Here is a 13,826-nt window from a genome sequence, read left to right as displayed (position 1 = left end):
GTCATTGCCCACCGGAAAGTGCCGGCTGACCTCAAGGAGATAACGCTACGAGGAAGACCAGTCCCCTGGAGCGCAACGGCCAAATATCTGGGCGTTTCACACTAGACAAACAACGAACGTTGCGCCGGACGTCTGCTCCTCGGGCAGGTTGCCATCATGTGCTCCGTGGACCTGCAGATTGATGACGTTTGGGGCTGGCCGTTGTATTGCACGACTCCCCTATGCACGCCGATCGTTACAAAGGAAGGCGTGTGTTTTCTCAGCACCATCGTCACACCAGAGTCCACCGTGTACCGGTGGCCAGCACCCCAGAACTCGCGGTTAACAGATATTACTTCGCCACAAAGACGCAAGTAACGTCCCACTTCGTCAGGCACTTCAAATGGACGATTATACACTTTCAAATGACGCACACCGTATCCGGCGAAGGAGATCTTCACATCACTCACTGTGCCGTCTCTGTGGTGTATTCCACCATGTGTGAACACAAGGGTTTCACACCGTATTAGTGTTTTTAACTTTATGAATGAACTATACAATGTAAAATCGAGCACCAGCCCCTCTAGTTCCTCCTCCTCTATACGCAGTTGGTCGAACATCCATTCTTCGATTTCAAAGGCCGTCGGTCTCACGTATTCTCGATTGAATTGCAATTGCAACTGCAACTGCAACTGCAACTGCAACGTGCTGTTCGAGCGGTTATACGTCGTCATCGTGACTTACCGAATCGTTGGATCGTGCGTTAGAAGCGAAACAGCTACGGCTGGCGAAGCGCGGGGGCCGTCGGGCGCGTGCGCGGCGAGGTAGAATGTCGGGCGGCGACGGCTCGGCGGCCGGTAGTCCTCGGCTACCTAGGACGCACAATAGCGAGCGGCACACGTGTTGCCAGACGCGCTCTGGCCGTCGTGGCGGAAGGAGCTCTTAGCCGGTGATGGCCGGTGCATCGGTAGCTATTTGGGCTTAGGCCTCGCTGACCGCTCTGCTCTACAGAGAGTCTTCTTCCGAAGCGCGACAGTAGCGCCCGGTGGATCGGCGGAGGGTTGAGCTTGCTCCCTTTCGTCGAGAAACCGCGTAGTTGTGGAAAGCAGAATTGTCGTGAAGAGTCCTAGACTCACAGCAACCCCGTAACGTTTGTTACAAACTCCCCAGCGAGGCTATCTCGTTCTTTGTAGGGTTAATCAGTGCCAGGGGCCCGTTCACGTCGGATCACCCCGCGACTGTAGGCCGATTCTCTTCTTCCACACCTCCTTTAGGTGCCGCGCCACTGCACCAACGGTGCACGCTAGGCCGTAGGGCACTCCCCCCACTTCCGTAGGGTCAAACAGTTAGGGATTTTTCTTTTCAGAAAGAGCAAAATTGTCGTTCCCCTTTCTCGTCCCTCTCAGAACACCAAGATGGCAGATTCCGCCGGTGCTTCTCCCGCCATAACCCGCAGCGAAAGACTGACCCCGTCAACGCCAGCGTCCCGCTTGCCGCCGTGGGGGAGGTATTGGCCGACAAGGATCGGCAGATCGCGCAGCAAGCGCAGGAACTGCTGGACCAACGTCGGCTGATAAGCGACCTTTGCGGCGCAAACGACACGCCGAAACGGACTACATTGCACATAACGCTGCACTCGCCTGCTACTGGTGACTCCTGCACGACCGTCCCGCTGTCGCTGCTGACTCCAGTGGCGGAATCAGCGGCGGCGGACGAGGACACAGAACAGCACTACACCGGGCCCTGGCAGGTGGAGGGCCCACCACACAGACGCAGAAACACAACAGGCACAGGCGAGCAACCAAACTCGCTAGGCAGCCGAAAGGCGTTGCTGCCTACTCCAAAACAAACACTTCCGGCTAGGAACACAAACACTCAAACCAACACGAACCGACCTGCGGTCAGTAATAACACAAGTACACAAACCGCAGCTACGCCCGCACAACAAAAGACTGGTTTTCCCCCAGTCGTGATACAGAACTATGGGGACCTTAGCGTCCTCAACACCACATTCGAAGCGAGACACACACCTTGCACGCTCCACACTAAATACTCTGGGGATAGGGCCTCACAGTACGTGGCTACTAACGCAGAGTACAAAGATCTCCTGTTCTTCCTCAAAGAACAGGGGATCGAGCACTACACGTACAGAACGGCTGAAGAGCGGACACAGCAGTACGTGGTGAAGAGAGTGGACCCCAGCACACCGAACAAAACAGTTCAAGCGGCGCTCAACTTCCTCGGTTACGACTGCGGAAGTGCTACCCGGATGACGGGCTCACACACGCACACACACACGCACACACGCACACACACACGCACACACACACACACACACACACACACACACACACACACACACACACACACACACACACACACCTACCACACTACCTGGTCGAGATGGCAGATACGGCCGCCTCCCGCGGCCTTCTTCAGATAAAAAGCCTTCTGCGGATGGACGTAAGGGTAGAGTTATATGAACCACCACTCGTCCCCCAACAATGCAACAACTGCCAGCGATTCGGTCATTCGGCCCTTCGCTGTCGCCTGGCACCCCGTTGCCGCGGATGCGCTGGCAAACACGCATCCAAAGCTTGTACACAAGCACAACGAAACGCACGCCGTTGCGCCAACTGTGGTCAAGGCCATGCGGCCAACTACAGGGGCTGCGACGTATACAGAGAGGCGCATAGGCGTAAAATACAACAAGCTAGAGGACTCAGCGCCATACCACGTCCAAGGCCCGCACCAAACCCTGTCAGGAACGGTGTAACGTTCGCCATGGCTACGAGCCCTGGAGGAGCGGTGCGGGCGGCGGAACCTCCGCGCCCATCACACGCGCAAACACAACCGCTGCGACAACAACACAACTGTCTCAGCCAACAGAAAACACATCAACCACACCGGTTCCAACACCAGCTCCCAAAACAACACGACCCCACTCCCTGAGGCCACGGCATGCGAAACCACGCAGACCGCACAGGAAGACGCACAAACACAAGGACCCCCAGAACCGAAAACCCAGAGAAGGCGTAGGCGACCTCGAGGGAACAGGAACGGGAACATACGATCGCCACAACAAACCACTCCGCAACAACAGAACACTGAAACGCAGGCACACAGTCAGCAAGCCAGCGACACCAGGACACACACACACACACACACACACACACACACACACACACACACACACACACTACTCCACCTGTCACCACAACTGTAACACAGGCACCACAGACTGCACCACACAGCAGCAACACAAGCGCCAGCCCACACACAACGCCAACACCCGCACCAGCGGCCGCTAACACCACAAACGAGCCACAGGTCGACACGCACAACACAAACACAACACAAGGGGGAATATTGGAAACACTATTCCCCCAGCATACGACCCAACAGATCTTCGCCAGGATCTTCGCGGTCATCACCACACTGTTCACGCAGCTCATGTCTGCCCAACCCGGAGAGTACTTGACTGCCATACAAACAGCTCTCACCACACTGTCCACATCCCTACATGGATAATACGCCACACCCGGCCCCCTTCGCAAACAACCAGACACTATCACAGATCCTGTTCTGGAATACAGACGGGATCAACAACAAAAGGGCGGAACTTGCCGCGCTCATGGAGCGTAAGGACATCCTTATCGCACTACTGAGCGAAACTAAACTCAAACCGCAGAACCACCTAAACTTTACCAGCTACTGCTTCTATCGTACCGACCGACCGGACGGCTCTGGTTTCGGTGGAACGGCCATCATTATACACAAAGACATTGAACACACAAACATAGTGCTCCCTGAACTTGAAAAATTAGAGGCAACCGCCGTCAGGGTCAAGTTCAACGGAGCCTATACCACACTGGTGTCAGTATACAACAGTCCTAAGAACATTAAGACACGCGACATCAGCACTATACTCAACGTGTCACCGCGCGTAATAGCCGCTGGAGATCTTAACGCGAAACACCCAGACTGGAATTCACGTATACGAAACTCCAGCAGCAAAAAAACTATACGAACAAGCGCTAGGACGAAACTACATTACACTAGCGCCGACCGAACCGACGCAGATTCCCTACCGGAGGGGACAGAGGCCAGACATATTAGACATGGCCCTCATCAAGGGCATAACAACGACACTCAACGTTGCTGATGAAAACGATCTGCCCTCAGATCACCAACCCGTTATGCTATACATTGAATACGTTTCCGAGAGAAGGTCAAATACCTCGGTGTCTGGCTGGACCGGAAACTACTCTGGGGGGACCACATCCAACACGTGACCAACAAAGCAAACGCGAGGCTCAAACAACTCTACCCTATGCTTAACAGGCGTAGCACACTGAATAGGAGGGTGTCCAGGTCCATGTACACCACACTTATCAGACCTCTGATGACGTATGCTGCTCTCGTTTGGGGATACGCTGCGCCTACACGTGTGCGCCGTCTGCAGCTCATACAGAACAAAGTACTCAGAATCATAAGCAACGCTCCGCGCTACACGCGCACCGCGGACCTTCACCGGGGATATCGGCTAGATACCATCTTGCAGGTATTCCAAAAACTCTCCACACGACTATACAGAAACACGAGACACTCGCGTAACCCGTTTATCCTTTCTCTGGGTAACTACGACCACAACCATAGATGGAAACATAATAGACCAAAAACACTATTAGCACGAAACTGAACATCTATGGTCCATAGCACGCTAACATGACAGTACTGGCGAGCCCCTGCAACTCAGCTACTACTGGCAACACCAGGTGCTTAACCCGCCGAAATACCGGCAATCGCAGGGAAACCGTACTGCACACAGCACGCAAACCAGCCACACACACACCCCCCCACACTGTGAGCTGATCTATGACCGATCGCCCACTAATACATGACGACAATGTAATGTTTCAGGGACGCAGCAGCAGCAGATCCTGGAACGAGCGCCAGCAACGACAACGGTAACGATGCCCGATACCTCGCACTAACATAACCACACCTGGCATGCGCTGTCGCAGCTAGTAATCCGCTACTGCCCTTACTACCCGTCCTACTGTCGCAGAGGTTTTTTTCCCTTGGCGCTTGCCTTGGCACTTTTTTCCCTCTGCCCTTACAACCGCTACCCTTCGATCGTTTTCGACCACTTCTATCTCCTGATGGACCATGTAAATGAGTAATTTACCCAGACGCATGGATAACATCACAGCCTGCATCCTGTGACTCCTGATTCTGAAACTAACGTGTTATACGGAGGTGACAGTGTAACTTTTGGTTTGGTCACCACGTTGGTGCGGGCGTGGAGGGGCCCCATCCTATTAACACGTGTTGCCAGACGGGCAGCCAGCAGTTTTAATGGCCAGTAGTGTAATATCAAGTTAAGAATTTCAGATGCAATTGCCCTTTCGTAATTCCGATCGAACATGCATTGCACGGCCTCACCACAGTTTACTGTTGCCATAGCTTCCAGAAATAGTCACTTTTATTCCTGTCCCTTCTATCTAAAGATCAGTACTCGCCCGTAACCCTCAGATACCTGGCACTCAGTGGAGCGGCGGCACACGTGTTCCCAGGCGGTCGCCCATCCAAGTTCTAACCCGGCCCGATGTTGCTTAACTTCGGTGATCGGACGAATACCGGTGTATTCAACATGGTATGACCGTTGGCAATACCTAGGAGCTAGCGAGTAGGCGTGGTGTCTTCCATTTACTTATTCACCCAGTAAGCGCTATGGCAGATGAACCGCTACATAAGGGGCGACAGTAGTTGTATTTCCCATGTGGAACGACTTTCGTGGTCTCAAAAGGATTAACTGATATTCTTACTTCACATCTCAAGCGAAAATCACTCAGTATTAAATTGAAATGACACAAAAATATCAAGTGAATTTAGCAGGATAGTTCTGTGCCATCAAGGAAGTAACTCGTCGCTCATAGAGTTGCCAAACATACAGGGTGATTCAAAAAGAATACCACAACTTTAAAAATGTGTATTTAATGAAAGAAACATAATATAACCTTCTGTTATACATCATTACAAAGCGTATTTAAAAAGGGTTTTTTTCTCTCAAAAACAAGTTCAGAGATGTTCAATATGGCCCCCTCCAGACACTCTAGCAATATCAACCCGATACTCCAACTCGTTCCACACTCTCTGTAGCATATCAGGCGTAACAGTTTGAATAGCTGCTGTTATTTCTCGTTTCAAATCATCAATGGTGGCTGGGAGAGGTGGCCGAAACACCATATCCTTAACATAACCTCATAAGAAAAAATCGCAGGGGGTAAGATCAGGACTTCTTGGAGGCCAGTGATGAAGTGCTCTGTCACGGGCTGCCTGGCGTCCGATCCATCGCCTCGGTGGTTGACGTTCAGGTAGTTACGGACAGATAAGTGCCAATGTGGTGGCGCTCCATCCTGCTGAAATATGAATTGTTGTGCTTCTTGTTCGAGCTGAGGGAACAGCCAATTCTCTAACATCTCCAGATACTGTAGTCCAGTTACTGTAGCAGCTTCGAAGAAAAAGGGACCAAAAACTTTATTGGCTGAAATGGCACAGAAAACGTTCACCTTAGGCGAGTCACGTTCATACTGAGTTGTTTCCCGCGGATTCTCAGTGCCCCATATACAGACATTGTGACGGTTGACTTTCCCGTTAGTGTGGAAAGTTGCTTCATCACTAAACACAATCTTTGAAACGAAAGATTCATCTGTTTCCATTTGAGCAAGGATAAAATCACATAAATCGATTCTTTTAATCTTATCAGCTGCAGACAGTGCTTGAACCAATTTCAGACGATAAGGTTTCATAACTAACCTTTTTCGTAGGATTCTCCATACAGTTGATTGTGGAATTTGCAGCTCTCTGCTAGCTCTGCGAGTCGATTTTCCTAGGCTGCGAACAAATGCCTGCTGGATGCGTGCTACATTTTCATCACTCGTTCTCGGCCGTCCAGAACTTTTCCCTTTGCACAAACACCCATTCTCTGTAAACTGTTTATACCACCATTTAATACACCATCGATCAGGAGGCTTAACACCATACTTCGTTCGAAATGCACGCTGAACAACTGTCGTCGATTCACTTCTGCCGTACTCAATAACACAAAAAGCTTTCTGTTGAACGGTCGCCATCGTAGCATCAACTGACGCTGACGCCTAGTCAACAGCGCCTCAAGCGAACAAATATACAACAAAAGAAACTTTATAGCTCCCTTAATTCGGCGACAGATAGTGCTTAGCTCTGCCTTTTGTCGTTGCAGAGTTTTAAATTCCTAAAGTTGTGGTATTCTTTTTGAATCACCCTGTATTCTGCGCTGTTGCGAAGTTTGTTATACCGTCAGGAAGGATACCAGCTGATGTGTTCTGTGACCGACCTCGGAAGTGACTATAGCTTCGTGTCGTAGTTGCAGGTGGCAAGGGCCGCAAGATCCTCATTATATGTCAATGAGTCTTACTCACATTTCTGTAACTAGGTTTAGGGCTAGAGTGCAATTACTTGTGATACATCGGTGCACTGAATGCAAACTAAATGTCATAAATTAATAACTGCGGCAATTATTTGTGTTTTACTGACTTAATCGGACCGAAACCTTGAAAGCGTCTTCACCAGACGCGATTCACAGTTTTGGAGCTTCTCCAGTAGTTGAGTTGGCAATGTATATTTGCTGTACAATATTGTTATTGAGATCACTGTCATTGGCACATCCAACAGAAGACAGGCATGGCCTGGCTTATTGTTGTCAGCTTTCCTGACGGATGCTCTGCCTTTGTTCGAAACGTGAAGACTTAGGGTGAATTCGAACATTCCATACGGCGAAAATTTGATGTTTCTGTTCTCCCAGCTCTAACATTCAAATAACAGTTACAATAAGCGACAGAAAAGCTCCTGTGAATCAACAGTTAATAATGCAATTATAATTAGTGAAATCTGACAGATTCCATCTGTCATCTGATAAATGTGAAAAACTGCTTTTTTCATCTTCACAGCACCACAGTATGAACTCTACTGTTTCATAGGATACCTATACTTAATTTCGTTGTGATCGTTTTCAATGACAGTACGGGAGGAGCAAAACAATCTGACTTGAAACATACTTTTCCATGGCGATTTAAATCTTTGGCTACAGTTGCAGTAACACGTCCAGTGAGGTATCAAAAATGTGAGCAATTACTCATTGCTATAGTACAGGCTAGGGCAGAGAGAAGCAGGTTTCTGACCAAGTAAACGATGAGAGAGAGTGTCGCTATCACTTATTAAACAGGAATTGTTCAGAAAATTACAACTATTTCTAGTGAAATGAGTAGCTTGATGCAGCTCCAGTCCGGCAGTATCACTGAGTTGACAAACATTTTCCGAATACCACTTAAGATAAAAACGTTGACGAGGAGCGTGTGTAGACAGGTGCTGAAGAGAGGTTGGCTGCTGTGTCCTGACGGTGCCCACCGTCGGAGGTTCGAGTCCTCCCTCTGGCATGGATGTGTGTATTGTCCATAGCGTAAGTTAGCTTAAGTTAGATTAAGCAGTGTGTAAGCTTAGGGACCGATGACCTAAGCAGCTTGGTCTCGTAAGTTCTTACAAGGAATTTACAAAATTTTAAATCCAAAATACTGCATCTTGGTTCTTACAATAGTGCAATAGGTGCGCACTGGTTAGCTGTAACTGAAGAGAGACTCCAACTCGGATAGTGGTTAAGGGCATAATAACTTAAATTGTGAATATATTTCTGAATGAATGTTTTATAACAGTGAAAAAGGTGACGGAAAAATACATAAAGTTCTACAAGGAACACACGCCATTGGAGGCGGCAATCTGTAATTCATTTTACCGTAATTACTACTTCAATTTTGTTCCACAATTTAAAAGCATATATGGGTGCCAACATGCAATACACGGGAATAATGCAGCTGCTCAGTGACAGATATGTTAGCTGTATTCCAACGCGCTGTGACAATGTGGACGTCGGTCTCTCGACATTTAAGATGCATTTTTTGAGGCAATCTACATCTACATCCATACTCCGCAAGCCACCTGACGGTGTGTGGCGGAGGGTACCCTGAGTACCTCTATCGGTTCTCCCTTCTATTCCAGTCTCGTATTGTACGTGGAAAGAAGGATTGTCGGTATGCTTCTGTGTGGGCTCTAATCTCTCTGATTTTATCCTCATGGTCTCTTCGCGAGATATACGTAGGAGGGAGCAATATACTGCTTGACTCTTCGGTGAAGGTATGTTCTCGAAACTTTAACAAAAGCCCGTACCGAGCTACTGAGCGTCTCTCCTGCAGAGTCTTCCACTGGAGTTTATCTAACATGTCCGTACCGCTTTCGCGATTACTAAATGATCCTGTAACGAAGCGCGCTGCTCTCCGTTGGCAATAAAGGTGATTTGCGAACATTTGTCTTGACATCAGTGTAATTGGACTTCAACGGCATTCAACCGTTAGTGATTGCTGTTTGTCGGCACTAACCAATGTCATATACACTCAGTCGCAAAAGTATTCGGGCTGTGTGAAGTTTCACAATGAGTGCTCGAGAAACACTGACTATGAAACCCAAACATATTTATTAGCAATATATATAGGTAACAACATTAATTACAAAAGAATTATTGTATTATTTCGTTTCCACAACATAAATAACAGAAAAATTAACAACAAAAATGAAACATCCTGCACACCCTGCTGCTACAAAAGTATTCGGTCACTGTCCAATAAATGTTCGTAAGTTGTACGACGAAAATATCAATACCTTGTGGGTCCACCTTTCATTTTCAATACCTCCTCCAATCTATTAGGTATACTTTCCACGAGTTTTTTTCGTGAAATCAGGGCGTATATTTGCCCATTCTTGGCGCAGTTTCTCTTTCAAGGTCCCCTTCGTATAGATGTTGTCCGCGCGGAGGGTCCGTTTCAGTTTATCCCACAAATGTTCGATTGAGTTAAGGTCTGGTGATTGGGGAGGGTGGTGCAATACTTTCGGGCACTTGAAAAAAACCACATTTGTACAATATGCGCGGTGTGCTTGGAATCATTATCCTGATAAAAATGAAAGTTGTTCGCAATACCTAGATGTCGTGCACTGTGCTTCAAATGTCCTCGCAGTATATTCAAATACGCTTCCTTGTTCATCGTATCATCAGTGAACACAATCACCCACACCATTGCCGGACATGCATCCCCGCACCATGATGCTCCCACCTCCAAACTTTACTGTTGGTTTGAGGTTCCTGGGATTCAGCTCTTCATTGGTCTTTCGCCACACGTTTGCCTTTCCTTCGCTTTGCCATAATGTAAATTTACATTCGTTGCAAAATATCACCCGATTCCAGCAAGCCTGACCGTATTCGGCGTATTTCCTCGCAAACTGCATACATTTCTTCTGGTTCACTGCATTTATGAATGGCTTTCGCTGTGCCACTCGACCATTGTACTGCGATCGTCGTAGTACTCTCCGCACGGTTTCGAGATGAACTTTTATACAGAGGTCTCCCTCCACCTCACTTGCAATTCCTGTAGCAGATATTTTCTGATTCTGTTGTACCTTTCGCACAATACACGTTCATCTCTCTGTGAAAATGTCCGTGGTCGTCCTGTACTGCAACGGAATTCCAATCGGTCTTCTTTCTCGAACCGTTCAATAATGTCGTGAACTGTAATTTTCTTCATGTTCACTATTGCGTCAGTTTCCCTCCAGGTTTTCCCCTCTGTGTGATGATAAACGACAAGTTACCTTTCCTCGAACGTAGAACACTTCCCTCTGCGACCCATCGTCGACGTGGACAGGCTCGCGATACGTGTTTGCAGTTTGTCCGAAATTTCCGCGAGACGATAGCGATGATTAGTAGTCACTTAACCCTCTATGCTTCTTGGAATGAACTATTATGTCACGTTGTCCGCCTGCGTCCGAATACTTTTGTTGCACCTTCCCATGCCGTTTTCAGGAAATACTACGTAACGGACACTTGCCCAACAACAGTTCTTCGTATTAGACGGGTACTATGTAATGTATTTGGGACTTGTGTGTTTCACTTTGCGACAAAGTACAATTTCTGTATTTGTTCGTGCAGCAAACTGCAAAATTATGCGCCGTTACATGCTGTCCGAATACTTTTGCGACTGAGTGTATATGTGAATCAGATTGTAGTTCATATTTAGTCAAATAACGAATGGTCAGTATATAAGTATGCCGGCCGGGGTGGCCGAACGGTTCTAGGCGCTATAGTCTGGAACGGTGCGACCGATACGGTCGCAGGTTCGAATCCTGTCTCGGGCATGGATGTGTCTGATGTCACTAGGTTAGTTAGGTTTAAGTAGTACTAAGTTCTAGTGGACTGATGACGTCAGAAGTTAAGTCCCATAGTGCTCAGAGCCATTTGAACAATTTATGAAGTATACGAGTATTTACGAACAGTAGAAGCAGGATTGCAGCGAACTGATCCCTTAACCAAGTACACCATAGAGTACCTGTGTAATGAGTGATTCCAGCTGCATAGCTGAGGGTAATATTTGATAACCAATTCACTGCAGAATTAATGTAATACCCGCACGATGATCTCTGTAGTCATACCTGTATCATTAGCAGCCCACGAATGGAACACTATGTTCGTTAAATCGGATTACTCAAGCCGAGGCCAAATAAAGAGAAGCCAGGATGCCACAACACTATGTTTACTTAACTAGGTAGTCAGCGCTAAATTATGTGTGCCGCCATTAACGTTACTGTAAGCAGTTTGAGAGCATAACACCGCCACAACTACTGACAACCTGAGCCATATCATCATGCAGTTGTAACTTGCACTGATTACAAGTCGCTGATGTTTGTCAAAAATAGCCGAAAGCGCCGCTGAAGTTTCATTTGCATTACGCCTAGGACGGAGAGAAGCCTAAATAACAATAATAGGTCACCCAGCGAAGAGAAGAGTCTACGTATTGTCTCAAGTTCTTGCAGTTTTATAATAATGCAGTTCACGATAGTTTCACACTAACGGGTTCCTTTGGCTATCGGAATACTCATATGGCAATTATAAAAGTACAATTGCTAGAACGTTCAACTACCTTAATAACACCTCATGCTGGATTGAATAAGACTCGGAAAGCGACATTAATTTGACGTTTCCATCCATCTCCTGACGTCGTACTGAATGAAGTCTGAAGTGCACGCTCAGTTGCGTTGCCTGCCGCATGGAGTCTGTGATGTGTTGTGGAAAAAAATGTTCAAATGTGTGTGAAATGTTAGGGACTGATGACCTTAGCAATTAAGTCCCATAAGCTTACACACTACTTAACCTAAATTATCCTAAGGGCAAAAACACACACACACACACACACACACACGCCCGAGGGAGGACTCGAACCTCCGCCGGTACCAGGCGCATAGTCCGTGACTGCAGCGAATTAGATAGCTTTTTTTTGTTGTTGTAATCTCTTTTTGTTCGTTTTCGTTCGTTGTATCTGCTCGGGGCGGACGTCGGAAGACATCAGATTCAGTTCGTGGTTGATCCATTGACTTAGTTCTTTTTTATTATAGAGGGCAGCTAACCCTCTGACCGATCACGCTAAGTTACCGTGCCGGCTGTCCGCTCGGCTAATCCCGCGCGGCTGTTGTGGCAGCTGGTAGTCATTGCTGAATAGACATTTGCAGATATCCCTACCGCTGTAGGGGAAATCGTCTTTGTTGCATTTTTTACATACCGTTCAAATGGCTCTGAGCACTACGGGACTCAACTGCTGTGGTCATTAGTCCCCTAAAACTTAGAACTACTTAAACCTAACTATCCTAAGGACATCACACACATCCATGCCCGAGGCAGGATTCGAACCTGCGACCGTAGCCGTCGCACGGTTGCGCACTGCGCTCCTAGAACCGCGAGACCACCTCGGCCGGCTTACGTACCGTAATTAGCACAATAACATAAGGCTTGTTCTGCTGAAGACCTTGATGCCCACAAGTCCTTAAATAAGGATCTCCTAGCGGGAGTAATGCATGGAAGGAGACAGACTGTTGGACAAAAGAATGGACAGCTCCCTGCTTTTTGCGTTTCCGATAGCGCCTACGATAAGAATCTGGTGTCCATTTATGCTTCACAACCTTAAACTGTTTCCTTGTGTGCTACTACTGCATACATGAAAGCCCTGCAGTTAATTTTTGTATGTTGGATAAATTTTGATATCACCTCACATTCCTTTGTGAGAAGGTTCCTATTTTCAAATGGTTCAAATGGCTCTGAGCACTATGGGACTCAACTGCTGTGGTCATAAGTCCCCTAGAACTTAGAACCATTTAAACCTAACTAACCTAAGGACATCACACACATCCATGCCGGAGGCAGGATTCTTCTTTGGCTTGTTTTCTGTTATTTGTTGTTGTTGTTGTCGTCGTCGTCGTCGTCGTCGTCGTCAGTCCCGAGACTGGTTTGATGCAACTCTCCATGCTACTCTGTCCTGTGCAAGCTGGTTTATTTCCCAGTACGTACTGCAGCTTACATCCTTCTGAACCTGCTTAGTGTATTCATCTCTCCCTCTACGATTTTTATCCTCCACCCTGCCCTCTGATACTAAATTGATGATCCCTTGATGCCTCCCTCAACTGTCAGATCTTCTTCCATGTAAATAATATGTGATTTATGCTTAAAGGCCGAACTTAAGCTTTACCTCCTTTTGTTTCTACCATGATTTCATACCTTAAATGCAAATATGTAACTGTTGTTGTTGTGGTCTTCAGTCCTGAGACTGGTTTCATGCAGCTCTCCATGCTACTCTATCCTGTGCAAGCTTCTTCATCCTGCAGCCTACATCCTTCTGAATCTGCTTAGTGTATTCATCTCTAGGTCTCCCTCTACGATT

General features: G+C 47.5%; 1 protein-coding gene and 1 pseudogene across 4 annotated transcripts in view; one reads left to right on the top strand and one right to left on the bottom strand.

Moving 5' to 3' along the window:
• The window catches only part of LOC126284511 (uncharacterized), a 384,018-nt gene that overhangs the window by 330,096 nt on the left and 40,096 nt on the right, over positions 1-13,826 (top strand). For 3 of the 4 annotated variants that reach the window (XR_007551488.1, XM_049983487.1, XM_049983489.1), the window contains exon 3: positions 4,903-4,949. The exons of the other annotated variant lie outside the window; for it this stretch is intronic. The gene's annotated coding sequence lies outside the window, so the exon portion shown is untranslated. The remainder of the gene's footprint in view (positions 1-4,902; positions 4,950-13,826) is intronic. 4 annotated transcript variants of the gene reach the window in all.
• LOC126285686 (5S ribosomal RNA) lies at positions 5,535-5,652 on the bottom strand (annotated as a pseudogene).

The sequence above is a fragment of the Schistocerca gregaria genome, chromosome 8 (assembly GCF_023897955.1).
Source record: "Schistocerca gregaria isolate iqSchGreg1 chromosome 8, iqSchGreg1.2, whole genome shotgun sequence".
Lineage (NCBI taxonomy): Eukaryota > Metazoa > Arthropoda > Insecta > Orthoptera > Acrididae > Schistocerca > Schistocerca gregaria.
Note: the sequence above shows the minus strand (reverse complement) of the source record. Positions and strands in the feature narration are given on the sequence as shown.